This window comes from Mixophyes fleayi, chromosome 9, assembly GCF_038048845.1.
Source record: "Mixophyes fleayi isolate aMixFle1 chromosome 9, aMixFle1.hap1, whole genome shotgun sequence".
NCBI classification, from domain to species: domain Eukaryota; kingdom Metazoa; phylum Chordata; class Amphibia; order Anura; family Limnodynastidae; genus Mixophyes; species Mixophyes fleayi.
In genome coordinates this window covers 81,756,414-81,773,632 of record NC_134410.1, presented here as the reverse complement: position 1 = coordinate 81,773,632, position 17,219 = coordinate 81,756,414, and the positions used below count along the sequence as shown (strand labels likewise).

Below are 17,219 nucleotides of genomic sequence, written 5' to 3'. Positions count from 1 at the left end.
CTAAGGAGAGGGCAAAAGAAAGGCATAAGGATGATTGAGAGTGCAGACAATATTGTACATACATGCTTTTTGCCAACCAAAGTTAGTCACTATATACGTTTCAATTATTCAGACCAACAATGCTATAGTCTGTATACTCCTGGGTTTTGTGGTGGAAACCCATTAGCAGATTGTTGCCATGAAGGTTACAGTTTTCACCTGTATATACAGCCAAATAAGACTATTGCAAAGTTACAAATACAGTAAAATTGCTTTATGTCTAACAAGTTAGCTTCCTATTAATAGCCATCTATGTAATATATATTGAGACACATAAAATAAAATAGTACTGACTGTAAGAATGTTTTTGAAGTCGCAAAGTAATTTGCCATATAGTCCCTGCCACCAAACATTCGGAAAAGAGCAGGAGTGAAGGAAGAACACCGGTGCAATAAATCCAGATTTAATTGTGAGTCCAGGTGTTCATGTCTCATCCTAGGGGTAAATGTATTAATGTCCGGATTCTTCTGAACACGCCGGAGTTGAAGAATCCGGACATTAATAAATTTACCCCCTAATTGCTGATCACGGTGTACTCATATTATCACTCCGTCTATAACCCCCCACCCTTGCTAGGATATAGATTGATAGGTTGAATGACAGGCAGACACAGGTGCCTAAAAGATCTGTATGTGACGTTATCTCGCCCACACATGCTTAGAAAACCAATCAGAGAGCAGAGTATTGGAGAGTAGTATTCGACGTGTGTCCAAGATGAGGTCTGCAACATTTGCGAGGAGAGTGCTGACCTAGGGCATGGACAGCATGCCCTCGAGACGTTATGTCTGGAAAAAGCTTAAGCTGCGGGCCTACCAAAGGGTCCACAGGTATCTCTGGTGGCGATTTCACCGTTTGCACTCCATGGTGCAACTGCAGCGACGCAGGAGTGATCTATGGTGGCATCGGCCACAGCTCTTGGCTGAGCTTAGAGAGGAGATTAGGAGAAAAGAGTTCTGTATTATTTGCATACAATACTGTAATACACATATTTGCTTTACTTTCAGAAAACATTTCAAAGTTTTGTCCAACGATAAATTTGCATAAATGTAACTGTCCCTCCAATTCCACATACTTAGGGTCCTTGTATCATAATTTAATGGTGGAACATTTACTTTCCTTAATGACTGAGGGCCAGCTCCACACCAATGAGGCCTGTTTGGGATTCAAACTCCTGGTCCCAGTTCTGGTAGGCTGAATTGCTAACCACTAAGGCAATGTGCTGTCATGAAGTACCAGACACTTACATTATAACACTTGCAGATGTGGTATATTGCAAATACAGTTGGACAGCATTTTTGGAGGCAACGCTCACAGTTTGCCTAAGCAGTTTTTCCCATATTCCAAGTAAGGATGAGCGGACTCGGATTCCTGGAATCCGAGCCCCCCCGAACAGTGCGAATCCGAGTCAGATCCGAGCACTGTCCGGGTATTCCCGCCGATTCCGAAACTTAAAACGAGGCTCTGAGTCATAATCCCGCTGTCAGATCTCGCGATACTCGGAACTTTTAAATTCCCCGCTTGCCGCCGCCATCTTCACTCGGGCATTGATCAGGGAAGAGGGAGGGTGTGTTAGGTGGTCCTCTGTCCTGCTATTTCTCGTGCTGTGCTGTGCTGTGCTGTGCTCTGTCCTGCTAATGTTTTTTTATTTAAAACTTGCAACATAACATTACATATGAAACAATAAAACCAATAAACTTTACTAAAGGTGGCACCAACCTATATTAAAAAAGACCAACTGAAATCAAAGGCTGATTTGCCTAACTTAACCGAAAGTCCAGAAGGGCTATTTGCCCAATTCATAAGTCCAGTAAATATAAAAGGATAAAATCACATAAAACAAGAAGGTGCCACCATACAAACAACAAACCCAACTCATATACATCACCGTATCCCACTAAGAAGCAGGTTGTAGGTGCATGTAAGCCATAAATTTTTCCACCACACAAAATCTAATGGGGTGAAAGGACAGCAAGAGAAGCCACTTAGAAAGGAGAGGCACCAGACTTTGACCCCCTAAGGAGGTCTCAGACTCCGCCACAGCCTGAGCCAGTTAGCATTGGACATCCGGCGACCCTCCATGCCCCTCAATTTCCACACCTCGTGGAGAATATCTTCCACCACTACCTCACAGGGAAGGACTTTCTGCCGGATGGTGACCTGACACCGTGCGTTCCACGTGAAATACCTGACCACTAAACTGACTAAAAAAAGTGTACAGAAATCAAAAGCCCTCCACCTTGCCTTGAATGCCCCGTAGACCCATTCAGGGTAACTAAGCCCCGAAAGGCAGGGGATCCCCAGCGACCTGGAGACTCTTTTATAAACCTTTACATTAAAGGGACACTCGAGCAAGAAATGGTCCATAGTCTCCTCCACCCCTAGACACTCCTCCCGTGGGCAGCCACGATCATCAGCATTTCTGTGCTTAAGGTTCCCTCTTACATAAAGTCTCCCGTGAAAGGAGAGCCAGGCAATGTCCTGAAGCTTCAACGGGATTCTCCTCGAGTTAATCAAGGAAAGCCCCACCGAACTCACATCACCTGGGCAGTCTCTCAGTGACAGCGGAACCCAAAAGTGGGAGTGCAGGACTCTCTTCTCCAACTCCCTTCTAGAAGAGCTCCCAACTTCCCCCGCCCCTAAGCCCCAACTAGGAGACTACTAAGGTGCAACTTCAGAAAGGTTGACATAAAGAACAGCACAGGGTTAATCATACCCAGGCCCCCATCCTTCCTCAGTCGGTAGGTCACAGCCCGCTTGACCAGATTCAGCCTATTCCCCCAGAGTAACTGGAAGAAAACTGCATAAACCCTAAACCATAAAGACTCCGACAAAAGGCACACATAGCTGATGTACAGGAATACCGGGATCAGGAAGGTCTTGATCAGGTCCACCCTTTCCCGGAGAGAGTGTTTCCACCTCTTCCAGCTCACTACCTTCCGGGAAGCTTCCTCCAGCCTTAACTCCCAATTTTGCTTGGCATAATCACCAGGGCCAAAATGAATCCCTAAAATTTTGATCTTCTCACTCGCCCGGGGAAGACTGTATGGAAGGTTGAATTCACAACCCTCCTCCCCCATCCAGAAAACTTTACTCTTTTCCTGGTTTACTAATGAGCCACTGGCCTCAGAATACCCACAGACCAGAGTCGTTACCTCCTAAGCTTCCGCAGAACTCGACAAGACAACAGTAACATCATCAGCGTAGGCCACTACCTTCAAGGGGCACTCCGGACCCAACAGCACACCTCCCAACGAGCTACCACCAACCCTTCTGACGAAGGGATCTATGGCAAACACATACAGGAGGGGGCTCAGGGGACAACCTTGTCTTACTCCAGAGCTGACCTCAAAGGACTGACCCACCCAACCATTCACAAGAGGGAAGCTCTCGGCTTGTCTATAAATGGTACGGAGCCAATTCACCACCCGCACTGGAAGACCATACCACAGAAGTAGAGCCCAAAGTTACTCATGATTTACCCTATCAAAAGCCTTCGACTGATCTAAGGCTAAAAGGTACTTCCCCCACTTCTCCGCACGGCACCGCTCAAAGGCCTTCCGCACCGTCAGGACAGCACTGAAAGTGCTTCGGCCCTTCACAGTGCAGTGCTGAGAAGGAGAGAGCAACTGACCGGAAACCTGCATCACTCTATTAAAAAGCACCTTCGCCAGAATCTTCCTGTCAGTATTGAGAAGAGCGATGGGGCGCCAGTTCTCAATACATGACTGATCTTTCCCCTTGGACAGTAAGATAAGGGCAGAGACCCTCATGGAGGGAGGCAATAAACCTCTGCCCAGGCTCTCATTAAAAACCTCCACGAGACGCGGAGCCAGGATGTCCCCAAAGATTTTAAAGAACTCAGATGTAAGACCATCTGGGCCTGGGGCTTTCTTGACAGATAAACCATCTATCGCCATCCTGACCTCGTCCACCGTTATTTCATCGCCCAAGGACTCAAGCAGGCCGCTAAAATCACCAAGGCCAGGAGTTTCCCTCAAAAACTGGTCCATCCTCTCTTTGTCAAGTGACTTCTCCGATAAGAGATCGGAATAGAAGGACCGCACAACACCAAGAATGCCCTCCTTCTCCTCCCTAAGGACACCCTCAGCATCGCGCAAGCCCCTCACCTCCTTAGCATCTACCGAGTTCCTACAGCTCTGGAAAGGATCGGGCGAATGGTACCTCCCATAATCCCTCTCCAGAACCAAGGATGCATACCGGTCATACTGTATCTCTCTCATCTGAGCCTTCACCCGGGGGATCTCCCCACTATCCCTCTGGCCAGAGTTCAAGAACCCAAGTTTTTTCCTCAGCGCCATGTAGGTGCTCTCTTTTAACAAGTTATTTCTGGCTACAAGGCCCCGAAAAAAGCTCCGGGTCCTTTTCTTCAGCATCTCCCACCATTCAGACCTACTCCAACCTGCCTCCAAAAGTGATTCCTGGGATTCAAAGAAGTCCCTAAAAGACTGTCTTATCAACTCCTCCTCTAGGAGCTTAGAGTTCAGGCGCCAAAGACCCCTACCCTTCCGAAGAGTCTCCGAAGCATTCAAGGACATAGATAGGTAAACGTGGTCGGAGAACTCTACTGGCCTCAGCTCTGGAGCCAAGGTTTTCGAGCTCTCCTTAACAAAAAACCTATCTATCCTAGACCTACAACTACCTCTATAAAAAGTGAAGCCCGTGTGGTCTGGAAAATGACGAATGTGTGCATCCACCAGACCAGCCTGCCTGACCATACTTACTAAAAAAAGGGAATCATAGCCCAGAGAAGTCCTTGAACCTCCCCTGTCTTTTGTCCTAGTGACGGTGTTAAAATCACCACCAAAGACTATCTGCCGGGCTGTAAAAAGGTATGGCTTTATGGCGCTGAAGAGGCATTTCCGACCCCACTTTGTTTGGGGTCCATAAATATTAATCAGCCTTAAGTCATGCCCCCTCAGTTTGACATCTATCACCATGCACCTACCTACCTCAAGCTCAATGACTCACTGGATGGTTATCATGCCGGTAAAAAGCACCGCCACCCCACCGTACGGCTCGGCCGCAAGAGACCAGTAGGAGGACCCACGCCTCCACTCTCTTTTGGCTTTATGTAGGTCGGCTAGTTGACCTAATCTGGTCTCCTGCAAAAATAAAAAATCAGCCTCAACCGTGCTGAAAAAATCAAAGGCCAGATAACGAGCTTGTTCGGAAAGAATAGATGCCACGTTAATAGTGGCAAATCTAATGGGCTGGGAAGCCATCCTTCAGAGCTTTAGACAGTAGTAACAACTCACTTCTTTTTTATTTTCCTCCCTGAATCCTCATCAGAGGAGCCAAACCTTTTATAACTAAGGCCTGCCTGCAAAGACTCCTCCCCCTGAGGACAACTTCTTCCCCCAAGGGAGGGACTCCGCCTGACCCTAGCATCCTACCCGTTGACCCACCAGGATCACCGCCACCCAGGGGCCCTGCTCCCAACAACTTAACCGGATCATGAGGCAAACCAGAGGGTTTGCTATGGGGGACCTCAAGGGGTTTCTGATTAGGAGGTACAGGACACACGGGAGGATCCTGACTCTGAGGAACAAGGACCAGGTCACTCCCTGAAGACCGATCTCTCACCACCGGGGACTCTGGCACCCCACTAGGGGGGCCTGCTTCTATGGGATGGCCAGGGGGGGATCCTGTATCAAGGGGGGAACTAGGTCTTCTACGGAAGGAGGCCCAGATGGGGTTGTCACCTTATCCTTCAAATAGTGCCTAGCAGTTTTCCTGACACTGGTCTTTCTCATTATTTTTGCTATCTCCCCTAAAGGCAGATCCCTTGACTTTTGTGATTTCCTATTTTGCCTGGTTACTTGGACTAAAGCACGTCCCTATTCACCCTAATCTCCCCCTCCTCCATACTTTCTTCCTCGCTTGACAAGAACTGGAACCTGTTTGATATAACGAACCCTTCCTTCCCCGTACCCTTCTTCTTGCTTTTGCTCTTTTGCCTGGACCATTCATTTGTCTGAACTTTGGCCATCGAAGGTACTGATAACTTAGTTACAAGGGGCGGGGGATTTGGCGGAGGAGCAGGACTTTCCATGGGTTCTGCCGGTTTCTCCACTGGTTCCACATTTTCTACCACCTCGACTGCCCTCATTATTTCTTTATCTGTAACCGCGGCGTTATGAGCCGCATGGGGGCACTTACTGAAGGGGTGGCCTATTGTGCCACATAAATTGCACCTGATTTGGTTGCATGTCCTGGTTTCGTGGCCCATGCCCCCACAATGCCCACACTTTTGTTGGGGACAGTTGGCACTGAGGTGGCGGAAGTCCCCACATCTGTGGCACATCTTCAGCTGGCCCGGGTAGAAACATTGGATCCTATCGCGACCAATGAAAGCCGTGGACGGCAAGTGTACTAGGCCAGCCTCCGTGCATTTTAGATCTACTGTGGTGGACCATCCGCCACCCCAGACGCCATGACTTGGGTCTGGCACTTTGACCAGAGACGAAACCATCTTTGCAAATCTCCCCACCCAAAACCCAAGGTCCGCTGCTGGTATAGACTCGTTTCTTACCAATATAGTAATTTTAACTCGCTCCTGGCGAGTTATGGCGATAGCCTTATAATTAACCCATGGATCTCTCGACCTGCACCCACCCCACCTGCTCCAGAAAGTCTGCAGGCCCTGATATGACACGAAGCTTACATCATACTCCGCAGTGTTAACAGGGTGGATGCAGGCAAAGAGATCCGCTGGGACAAATTTAAATGACTCTAGGAAAAATTTTAAAAAATCTGGTCTGTTAGGGGGGTCTTTCCCCATATATTTTAGTTGTACAACGTTGCGACGCCTGAAGGGCTGAGCCGCCGTTGGGCCAGGCCCTATATTCTGGGTATTCATACTGGGCCTCAAACCTAAGTTAGATACTGCACCCGCATATGACATCAGCCCTGGGTGAATACTTGGCCCCGGGAGAGGACTCTTAGGACTTGTATTTGGCCCCGGGAGGGAACTTGGATCTACCTGGCCTGACCCCGGGAGAGAACTTGTACTTGGCCCCGGGAGAGGATCTTTTGACCTCATAATCGAGCCCTGGACAGCAATATCTCCCTGTACCCTAAGACTGCTACCCCCCCACAAGTTTTGATGCGATGAAGGGCCTGCCTCTTCTGAGGCTGTCATACAGACTCCAGAACTGCTCACTAGTACATCACCACCAACCAACATGTTAGGCATAGTCTTAGACGCACTTTCTATTAAAGCAGCCGCTTTCCTGGCTCTGTCTGTTATGCATAAGGGACCATATGTAGTATCAATGATTTTGGCCTGAGTCGGGCTGAGTTCACTCCTCAAATTACCCCCCCGCTCCTTATGCTCAATCGCAACCACCCTCTCATCTGTACACACCGAGACAGCATTTATAACTACTCCAACCGTATCAGTAGCATTAGCATTATCGGTAACATTAACATTATCTGCGACATTAGCATTATCAGCAATATTAGCATTGTCAGTAACATTAATAGCTACGTTAGCATTATCAGTAACATCAACATTATCTGCGACATTAGCATTATCAGCAATTTTAGCATTGTCAGTAACATTGATAACTACACCAGCATTGTCAATAATATTAGCATTATCAGTAACGCAAGCATTACCAGTGACATTAGCATTGTCAGTAATATTAGCATTATCAGCTACATTAGCACAATCAATAATATTAGCATTATCAGTAGCATTAGCATTGTCAGCAACGGATGTACTGATCGGGATCGCTGGGTCAGGCCGACAGCGAGACTGCGCCACGGAGGACAGCACAGCTGCTGTGTCACAGGCTACCACCCTGGTACTCCCTGGATCAGACCCCGCCTCAGCTGCTGCCACATTACCGCTAGGTATTGCTTTTATTACATTAATCTTAACATTCTTTGAGTCCGAAGGGATCATGGAGCTTACCGGTCTCTGGGCCGATTTGTCACTTCCGGTATCTTCCGGAAAAGCCGCGGGCGGCTGGGAATACAATACGGTCCCCCCTACAAAAGCCCGCACTGTACACCCACCGGGGACACCTTCGGTTCCTACCTGGCCCTTCACCGACCTTTGCTCACCCTCCAACACACGGATCTCGCTGTAGAGACCGCCATCTTCGGTTACCTCCTGCGACCCGGCCGCCATGTTTGGAGGCAGCGGCGCTGAGTCTTCTAGGAGCGTTGCCTGTTTAATCACTTTTAATTTAACCAGCAATTCTTCCTTTTCTTTCAGGGTTTCGGCTAGCTCTTCAATCTCCGTCGAGTACATCGCTCTGTCGTGGCTAAAAGCGCGATTCCTTTTCTTTCTCTTTTTAGTGATAAGTCTGTCAAGACCGCTGATTTCCAGTTCCAGTGTCTTGATCTGAGCACCAATCTCCATCTCATCTGGCTCACTGTCCTCCGAATCGGGCAGACACACTGTTGCCGGATCCACCGCCATATTAGGCCCATCCTCCACCTCACCTGATCCCGACTCCTGTTGCATCACAGAGTCAGATGCCTGGATCTCCCGGGCCCCTCCAGACCCCATCCTGGGTCCCGTACGGGAGGATCCTCCCCTAGCCTGTTGTATCAGCACAGGCTGCAGGGTTTCCAGGTCCACACACGGCTGCATGTTCAACCCCGCTGACAGTTTCACCCCGGGCCCCAGTTGCCTCACTGGAGTCAGGGTACACATCTCCACCTCCTGCCCCCCCGTATTAGACTTCATACGGGATAGCTGAGGCCTGGTAAGTTCACTAGGCCCTGGGTGTACGTCCATCTCCTCCATCATGCTTAGGGAAAACACATCCACAGATCCCGGGGAAACCCCTTCAGTTGGAGGGACCAGATCCGTGGCCCGGTTGATATCAGGCCGGCTGGTAGTATTATTCTCCATACATAACTCCATAGGCTCAGAAGCCTGGGGGCTCTCCTCCACTCCCCCCCCCCCAGGATCCTCCATCAAGGCTGGGCTAGGCACAGAACTTTGCCCTGCAGGCTTCTGGAAGTCAGAGCTGAAACAAAACACCTCCTCTCTCTGTCCTGCTGAGTCCAGTGGTGATTTTGTCCTGTGCTCTGTCCTGCTGAGTCCAGTGGTGCTTTGGCCAGTGCTCTGTCCTGGTGAGTCCAGTGGTGCATCAGTGCAGTGCTCTGTCCTTGCTGAGTCCAGCGGTGCTTTTGTCCTGTGCTTTGTTCTGCTAAGTGCATATTTATTTTAAAACATTGTGCGGGCATTACATATGTGCCATTTCCTTTGTGGCTCCATTATCCCAATTAAAAGGATTTTTACCTGTTGGTGTAATGATGTTATAAACACTACACTTGAAAGCTTGAGCCTTTAAATGAAAAAGTCACTCTTCATTGCACAAAGATTTGCAACGGGACAGTTTTTTTGTTCACAAAGTCAACAAATAACACTTCGACACTGTCTGTCTTTGACATACTTGATGGGATCTCAATGATGAATGCTCTGTATCATGGTCGTCAAAAACAAGAGGTAGTTACGCGCTCGAACTACACCCTCTATATGCTGCAGAGGATGTAGGAGCAGCCATATGTGCAGTGGAATTCAGACCAGTTGAGGGTGATATATTGTGGCCCCGGTACCAAATTGGGTACCGGGGCCACTCCACTACGCAGTCCACATAGATGCGTATCAGATATTAAACTACATTCACTGTTGCTGCTGTACCCAAAAATAGGTACTGCAATTCCAAACTACGTTCACTGTTGCTGCTGTACCAAAAAATAGGTACTGCAATTCCAAACTACGTTCACTGTTGCTGCTGTACCAAAAAATAGGTACTGCTATTTCAAAATACGTTCACTGTTGCTGCTGTACCAAAAAATCAAATATTGTACCTAAAATCAATATTGTGAGGTGTGAGGTGTTCCAAATAGACTGGAAATTAGTGGAAATGATTGTTATTGAATGTTATTGAGGTTAATAATAGCGTAGGAGTGAAAAATAAACAAAAATCTTGATTTTAACCCTTTTTATGCTTTTTTAAAAATAAATCGGAACCCAAAACCCTAAATCAGAACCAAAACCTTTCGCCAGGTGTTTTGGCAAAACAAATCAGAACCCAAAACCTCAAGCTAATCAGAACCCAAAACCCAAAACCCAAAACACTAAAAGTGGCCGGTGCACACCCTCAATTCCAAGGCCTTACCTACATATCTCCTGTAATATGTCTCCCTAATCTGTCATTATTTACATTATATATTTATTGCTACTGAAAATATTATTTTAATGTATAACTTAGAATTAGATTTTACAATGTCATCTCAACATCCCTATGTAACCTAATGAAAATTCAACATTTTGTACAGGCCATCTAAAAGTATTGTGTATTTTGATTTTTGAAGGTTTGGGGTTTAAAACACTCCATTATTTCTGTTGCTAAATGCATGTTTCACAATCTCTGCTCACATTATTATCTGACTACATGTGTGTAACTGTGAAACAGGGAGAACATTTTGCTACAAAATAATGAGTCATTACGATATATAAAAAAAAAATAGATATTATCCAACAGTCTGTCAGAGGCGTGAGGAGGTGGTCCAGCAGCCTGATGATGAGGAGCCGGTGGTGGAGGCAGGGGACCAGCAGCCTGAGGAGGAGGAGGAGGAGGCAGGGGACCAGCAGCCTGAGGAGGAGGAGGCAGCGGACCAGCAGCCTGAGGAGAAGGTGGTGGAGTCAGCGGCCCAGCAGCCTGATGAAGAGGAGGAGGAATCAGCGGCTTATCAGCCTGAGAAGGGAGAGAAGGAGGAGCAGGCAGCGGGTCATCAGTTTGAGATGGAGGAGGAGGTGGTGGTAGAGGCAGCAGTGGAGGAGCCAGAGGAGGAAGAGGAGGTGGTGGAGGCATTGTTTAATGGTAACTATTGATATTAAACCCTTTACATCATTTTCACCTATTTAGCCGCCATTGTAGTGGTACTAAATCTTTGATTTCACACATGGCCAATTAAAATATACATACTTATAAATGTCACAGATTTCCATCATGATGGCCCTATTAATTTGTTTAAAATAAAACACTCCGCCCCTCCCCCTTCCCTGGCTACTACAGATTCTGCAACCCAAAAGCCTTCACCCTCTTGCTCGAAATGTATTTTGCATCCCATTACACATTGGTGTAATGGGAAAGTTAAGTTACAGTACGTGTAATTTTTTGTTTTACAATTATATATATTTTTTTGTCCCTAAATTTTCTAATGAATATAGTATAATCAAAGAGATTCATTGGTGTGTGTGTGTGTGTGTGTCTTTATTAAGATATTACAATTGCACAACATGTTGGGATTAAGACAATAAAGAATTGAGATTTAAATTAAAAAATTACAACATTTAAGGTACATAGTTTTGTTACTACTACATCATCATTTCCAAATGTATATAGCACCATTAATTCTGCCTCACTGAACAGAGAAGGCAATCTGTCCCAAAACACCATAAAAGCCGTAGCACAGACTGGAGACAATTTGTTAGCCGCAAATGACGCTACTAGTATGTCTTTGGAATTTGCAAGGAAAGCCACACTAACATGGGGAGAACATTAACTCCACACAGATAAAGCATACAAGCAGGAGATGAAGAAAATAAGGTAAGGTTGGCAGATGCTAATTGCATTTCACAACAACACCCCTCCACCCCTCCAAACGGTAGGCCATTTGTGTTAATATCATGCACATAAGGTGCCCTGGGGGCCTGAATCATTAAGGAAGGTATATGCCAAATGGCAAACCAAATTAACACCTTCCCAAAACCATCTTACATTGAAGGGGGAGGTAAATGTTAAATATAGGGTCCATTTAAAAGAGCATTGCATACATTAACTTAGAATGTCAGAGTAAACCCACACAAACATGGAATAGAACATACAAAGTCCACACATATAAGGGAATGGTTGGGAATTGAACTCATGACCCCAGTACTGTAATGTGAGCGACTAAACCACCGTGCTGCTCCACTGTGGTCTGCATACAACTTTGGTAAAGCTGAGCACATAACATAACACATACAAGTCGTAGATGGAGAAAAAACAAGGTTTCAAGACAATGTTACATTTTAGTCCAAGAAAGTCCCTTCAAAATCAAGTCAACCCCCTCTGAGTTTTGCGCCATTCATAGTCATAGATATCAGCATGCACATATAATAGGAATGTGACCTGTGGGGCATCATCCTTTTTGAAAGTCAAACATTGTAATAAACCAAAAATGCACCTTAACCTATGAAAGTGGCATTTGAGGGGGAGATGCATCTAAAAATCTGAGGACAGATTTATCATTGTGGTTGAGCATGTAGCAGATCACGTTTGAATGACAGAGTAAAAATCAAATTAACAAGTGTGTGTGTGTTACATGAAAACAAACCATTTCTTTCCTTATTAGCTAAATACTATCCTAATACTAGCCCTTGCAAAAGCAAAGCATAGGCTGGTTTGGTCAAAGGTCCTTGTGTTCCTTTCATTAATCAATAAGGGTCACAAGCTGCACACAGATGCTATGGCCATGCTTGGTATTTGAACTCCTGATGCCAGTGCTGTGAGCCAGAAGTGCTAACCACTAAGGTACCCATGCAGACATTAACTAGCATATATTTGTGGGAAATAAGGAAGAGTACTATTGTGTATTTCTTACATCTGTTGCACACATGTTGTATTGCTGTGCTTCTCGCTGTAGTATATAGAATGTATTTATATTTCCGTGTGAATGTTGCCGTGTTGGTTAGCCAATCCACCTTCCAAGAATGGAATCATGAGTTCGATTCCAGACTCATATACCCTTTACTTGTGTGGAGGTTGTATGTACTCTACTGTGTTTTGATTTTGGAATAGTACAGTACGCATGTAATTTTATTTTTTAGCGTTAATTAAATACATTTTAAAAATAAACCAACATTTATTGTAATATGCATGTTTAGGTATGCTAGCGAATTATTCAGAGATGATTTTGCATCCAGATTCTCTCAAACTCATTTATATGAACTTTTATGTAGGCGTATTACTTTAGCAGATTAAACTGCAAAGTCATTTGTCCCAGGCTATATAAACATGTAAGTGTTATAAGGAATATAAAGTAACAACAGTACTGCATAATACACTCCGAATATGTTTTTACATTTGTAAACAAACCGTTCGCAGCTCCCACATTAGCCGTTACATCAGACTTTCTGATCTTTAATTAAGAAGCGGATCTTAAGTGAATCTTAAGATGGACTAACAGCTTCAGATCCGTTGCATCTTATATTACGTTGCGTAAAGGACTGAAGGTGGGCGTGTTTTTGAACCTTCTGCTCCTTATTGAATTGCAAATTTTTTATCATCCCATTTGTTTTTAAAATATGCATTGCAACTTCCGCAACAGATCTGTTCGCTAATGAATCAGGCCCTTAGTGGCCAGAAGATAAGAACTGCTCTAAAGGATTAGATGCCTGCCTATTCTCCTTCATTCACTCCTGGGACCTAAAAAACAAACTCTTAATCAAGATGAAAAGAGTGAAAAAACAGCTTTAAAATAACATACTAAAATTTTAAAACACCTTGGGGTAAATGTATCAAGCTGCGATTTTGCATTACCAGCAATTTTCTCGGGCGAGTTTAAACTCACCAATGCATTAAATGGCGATTTGATGTAAAATCGCCAGAAAAGTGTCTTTCAAAATTGTCATTCTCAAAATCCATACAAATTGCTGCAATTTTGTAAACTCGTCCAAGTTTGAATTCAAAATCTCCAGATACAACACACTGTTTCCTACAGTCCAATGTTAATATAACAGGAGGCACAACAGAAACTTAAATAAACCATCTTTTTTGTTGTAGAGAAACAAAATTGATTAGGAATTTTCTTACGGGGACAATTTATTTTAAGAATAAATTAGTGGCCCAAATTTAATTATAGATTATATGTAAGGGTTTTTTTTTATTTTATTTTATTACTATTTCATCAACAGTGAGCCAATAATTATATGTGTATGATGTGGAAACAATTATATACTTATAACAATATTTACAGATGGGGGTCACCATGTAAACTACATTTTTGTTGCACTACAAGACGCTGCATTTTATAGGCGTGATTAGCAAACACATCAGCCATTGGTCTATGCAGGCTAATGAGGACTATAAAAAGGGACCCAAATTTACATTACTCTGAGGGTGCGTGAAAACGGTAGGAAAAGTCTTGTTGGGAGTTTTGGAGCTATATCTGATTTTGGAGTCAGCACCGTCAGGGAGAGAAGAACATCCACAGCATCAGGCTCCTCTTAGGCTGCACAGGCCGTGTGGGCTTGTTTTTTTGGGTGTTTGGTGTTTTTATGGTGTTTTTATGTGCGGTTGCAATCATCTACATGTATTTTTGCTTAATTGTAAGTGATTCTGGATATGCGTGTCAATCCTGGTTTATGACACCTCTGTCATAGAAGGGTGATAGAACTTACCTTTAGAGGTCCACATTCATGCGCCTTTATACATCTGGCGGTGTACTTCTCTATGCCCCAGGTAAGGTGCTGTGGTGCTATGTAGTGCTTAATTTGACCTTAAACCAAAGTATACCCCTAACACCAGCAATATACAGTAACGAACCACGTGAGCTCATTCCAGCAGCTGATGTTCATAATACAGATGGGGAGACAAGTCATGAATAGGATCATCCATACTTGGTTTTCAGGTGAGAATGTTTATTAAGTAAGTTTATAGTTTCTGCATCAACAATTATCTACCAAAAGTCCAAAGTTGTGCAATTACCAGTATCCTTGTTTTTAATTATTACCTATTCTTATTGAACCACCATCTTTATCAACATCATACGCACAGGTTTTTGGTTTTTTTTAAAACACCAATAACTTTATTTTATGGGCATATGTATGTTTGTTGAAATAATCATGTAGGCATTATTGAAAGATAAAAAAAATTCTTAAGTGTGCCTAGATTACCAAAGTAAACAACACCAGTGTGCATAACGAAAATATTTATTTCCTAACTAAATTTAAATAAACATAAATAGGCACTTTCCCATAATTGAAAACCAAAAAAATCTTTTTTTTTTCACTTTGCTGCGGGCTCAGGAGACTTGGCCCTGCTTATGGATGCCCATCTATCACCCCTGATCTTCTCTCTGCTACGCACAAGAGTAGCAGGCAATGACAGGCTTGGGGTAGTGCTGCTAACTGAAGATGATGGCACTGGTAGCCATGCCAATAATTGCCCAAGCACTGCCCCTGTCAGATTATTAAGTCCAGTGTTCAACTGAATCAGGTTGTTATCAAATCATTCTAAGTATGATTCAGCCAAATTGGGCACTGGAGCACGTTTAGGTTGGGTGGGTGTAGAAGTGGAGGGACATTGTGTAGCCCACACAGGCTTTGCAACCTCTGGAAATGTGCCGACTGGTTGTAAGATTATGAAGTCCTCAGACTCCACAACTGCATTGCCTCTTTCTGGTGTGCCTCCCTGGTGCCTTGTGATGTTGTTCCTTAGAAAATGTAAAAAAAAATTAATAACCTATTAAAGTAATTTTATCGTTTTCCAATAAGCATTGTCTAAGCGATTTCTTGTGTTTCCAAATCACAAACAATTTATTTAGCAGATGCAAAAGTTTTAGCAATTCAATACATAATTATAATACATTACAGCCGATACCAAAGATACATACATACCGCTGCGCCCGCTTGCGCTAGCAGCGCTCCGCTGGTACCAGCTACAGTACTTCACTCCAGAATACTGTGGTCAGAGAATGACTGAAGCCAGTGCCAGCAAAGCTGTATTATATACACTGAGTGTTACAGAGAAAACAATGCAGATGATGTGGCTTGCTTATATTGGTCCAGGCTTCAGGAAGGTCTAGTGTACTGCAGGTCATAGGCTAGTTCAAACAACCCCCTCCAAGGGTGAGGGTTAACATTCCAGATGATTCTCCTGCCCAGAAACCAGTTTTCAACTAGTCTATTTGCATTTTACAGTCTGTATCACTTTAAACATTTATTCCCTAACATCGCTAACTAGAGTATGCAATGTGCGATCTCTTCGGCGAATGAACCGGACAACTGCTGATGTATAGGGGATTAAAATGATACTAAACATGACATAGCTCCTGCAACCTGAACCTTAAATATCACTAAATTGTACATATAACCTTAATATATATTACTATAACCTAAATACCATCTGCTCATAAATCACTGTGGAATGGAACCATTATAAATATGAAATATATAAATAACTAAATGTGAGAGTGCGAGTGTGTGCGTGCGTATTTTACCATGTGATCTCGCCATGCCACGTGTTACGTGGCATACTGATCGCAATCGCACGGTAAAAAAATATTAACCAATATACCTTCGTTCATCCAATTATACAACTTCGACAAACCATTATCAGGAAAAAAGCAGTTACAGGTGCAAGTCTGCAAGTCATTACAGGCAAGTGGTTCATAGAATTTTTTCATCCCCGCTACAACGTAGGTGAATTTACCTTCTAAGGAGTCATCATCCTCCTGGCTTGCAACTGCATGTACTGGTGCTGTTTGCTTTTCGGTGGAGGATGTGTGTAGAAAATTTTGAAAAGTTTGATATTAATATTTTTTTCTTGTGAAAAAAACATTCACCCAAAAGAAAAACTTTTACAAATACTCAGTCTTCTGTTTGCAATGTGCAGAAAAATCAAACATTTACATGCTGCAGGATTACTATTTGAACATAAAGGATAAACATTTGCACCATTATACATTACTCATCAGCCTGAGGTTGTGACACTGATCTGTCGGTGTCCCGAACATTTAGCCCTTCAATTAATGCTATGGGAATTATCTGCTTAAATTCCTCTTCATATGAAATATATGTCATAACCAGGGCTGGACCACCACCAGTCCTTGCAGTTGTATGCCTCTCCTCTGCCAGTTTCTCCTTCACTCTGCGTTTATTATCTGAGACTCACTTCTGTGGCCGGGTCCAGAGTGTGATCTTGAAATGGAATCTGGAGCTGAGAGGGTTAATACCCGGCGCCGGAGGGGTTAAATCACCAGCGCTAGGCACTGCGTGAAAAGTTATTCATAAAAATGTATTGTATAAAAATAAAAATGTATTTTAATGTGTGCGCTGCAGCGCTGACTGAGTAGCACACAGCACTGCACCATGAAAGGGGTTAAACCCCAGCGCTAGGCCCGGGGACTGAGTATTATTATTATTA

The 17,219-nt window shown here is 44.2% G+C and overlaps 1 long non-coding RNA gene across 1 annotated transcript in view; it reads right to left on the bottom strand.

Annotated features, from left to right (window-relative positions):
- LOC142101642 (uncharacterized) overlaps positions 1–17,219 on the bottom strand; it is an 84,394-nt gene that overhangs the window by 5,366 nt on the left and 61,809 nt on the right. The gene's annotated exons all lie outside the window — the stretch shown is intronic.